The following is a 2,609-nucleotide window of genomic DNA, read 5'->3' as shown; positions in this document are numbered from 1 at the left end:
AAAACAAATTTGGCAAGCTTCCTTTCAAAATATTGGATGTATTCAAGCAAAAGTCTTTACTTTAAAGTAAAATCTTAAAGGGACAAAAAAAGAAACTTGTTAGCATAGCCTGCCAAGGATGTCCCATTGCACCTACAAATTATCACCACCTCTTACTGCTTGTGTATTCATCCAACCTTTTCTTGAACTCTGAAGGTTTCTACCTCTTCCACTGTTTAAAGGCAACTCATTCCAAAAATCAACCACCCTGTTTGAAAGTAACTGTCAAAATTGCAGATGACTCCCACTCTGCCACAATTTCAACCTATGCCCCTTGTCTTGTTTTCACTGCTAAACAGTTTGGATCTGCACCCTTAATCTTAAACGTATCAAATTTTCACCTCTGACCCATCTCTCTCCCAAGAAAACAACTTTAGAGACTGAGGAGTCATAGAACAGTTCCACAACCTCTGGCATCATCCTACTGCCTCTTCTCTAAACTTCTTTCAACAATGCAATGTCTTTGGAGGAAGGGAAACAAAAACTAAAGCACTTTAAATGAAGTCTGATAAGTGATCTGTACAGTGAAACAACAGTAAAATCCCTTGTCTTCTATTCAGTATTTCTGTAGATGCTACTGAAAAAATTCTGTTAGCTCTATTGCTAGCTACAATACACTACTTAGATGAGGTACGTGATTTTCAATCACAACACTCTCCTTTTCTTTTCAACTGCAGTATCTAATGTATTCTAGTTTAACTTGTAACAGTAATTTGAATTGTGAAAACCTACATGCATCACCTTACATTTTGATACTTAAACATCATTTGCAACATTTGGCCCAGTGCAGGATATTTTGATACAGTTAGCCACCCCTAAAATCTTAATTTCATATGTAAACTTCATTATTTTATTAGTCATTCCAGAGTCAACATCAAATATAAATTGCAAACAGCACAGATCACTGAGGTACACTACTTGTCACTGTGATCCAGTCAGATCTAACACCACTTATTACTATTCTTTGCTTTCTACTCTCCAGCTAAATTTCTATCTAATTTAATAACATTTTCCCACACCCACCCTTAATTTAAGTTGTTTTGTGAGTGACCTTAGCAAATGCTTTTTGAAATTCAAGATAAATCAAACCTACAGTATCTTATTAATCAACTCTTGCAGTAACATCCTCAATGAATGTCAAGATTTGTTTATAGAAGAATTTCCTTTCTACTGTGATTGTGCAAAATGTGTATTTGCTGAAGTACTCTATTCAGTCTTGTTAATTAAAATCTAGTAAATTGTACTTCAAATAATGGATTTAGTTGTGTAGGATAAAAAATGTATTTTCTATAAAATGAGTGATATTTAATAGAAGTACTAACTTTTGAGTTTTTTGGTAGACTGTTAATCATTGTTTTGTTTAGTTATTAAACAAACAACATAGTGGTTGTAATACATAATCTCTTGAAATACATATCATTTTCTAATTATTTAATGTATTTATTGTATTGCATAAATATTTTGTGGTAAAATGTCTTTTGATTAACCTGTTTGTTGTTTGACACAATGAGCATCTCCCAGTTCTATCACCAAAGCTTCCTTAAAAAATAATTTCCCTTTTTGAAAGGAGAGAAGACTTAACACGTTTTTTTCAAACAACAAAAATACAAACATACAATAACTAATTAAATGGATGCTAGACTTAAAAGTACATAGCACTTAATTTTTGGACTTGCAAGTTTAATGTTATGAGAAGTGGTTATAGGAGAACCCTCAATACACTAAATTGTTACCTGATTAGAATTAAAATAAACTGAATTGTCAAAATATAGATGTTTTCCAAAACCTAGATGCTTTTAGCTATGAATAAATTCTAAATTAAACTAGATAACATGCATCTCAATCTTGTTAGTAGATATACCTGATAGCACCACTAGTTGTTTCCAGTATTTGTACAAATACTGGAAATACTTGGGAGTTTTATAATTTAGGTTTCAAATATTATCTAAACTAATAGTGTATCTATAAGTGATCAAGAAAAATGTATGCATAAATCTTAATATACATTAATGGTGCTACTAAACCTATAAAATGAAGAATAGATCCAGAATTCAATGTTTTAACACAAGGATAGCATCCTTTGTCAAAATGGAATTAGTTTTCTGCCACTGATATACAGAGTGTGTGGAAAGTCACTGTGCAGTTTTATAATCATATTTGATTCAGTCTATTTCAAGCCAGCAACTGATAGTGGTGTTTAGAAACAAAATAAGAAGGATCCAAGTCTGTATTGATGACAACGGTGGTCACTTTCAACATTGTTTATAATTGTCATTCATATTTACCTCCTGTATTCTATATTGAAGCATGTCTGTTAATAAATATATAAGTGCACAGTGACTTTCTGAACACCCTGTATTATTTATTCACAAGCCCTTATTGGTAGTCTAGATAAATATGAAATATTTAATCAGCAACTAAAGGAAATGCATGATGAAATAGTCATTTCTGTGTTGAAGAACAATACTTGCACATAAAATGTCTGTAGTGAAAATTGATAAGGCTCCTCTTACACATGCAACTATTTATATAATACATGCACTGAATTGTTAATAGTAATAACTTTGGTC

This window comes from Tachypleus tridentatus, unplaced genomic scaffold (assembly GCF_004210375.1).
Source record: "Tachypleus tridentatus isolate NWPU-2018 unplaced genomic scaffold, ASM421037v1 Hic_cluster_2, whole genome shotgun sequence".
Classification (NCBI taxonomy): domain Eukaryota; kingdom Metazoa; phylum Arthropoda; class Merostomata; order Xiphosura; family Limulidae; genus Tachypleus; species Tachypleus tridentatus.
Note: the sequence above shows the minus strand (reverse complement) of the source record.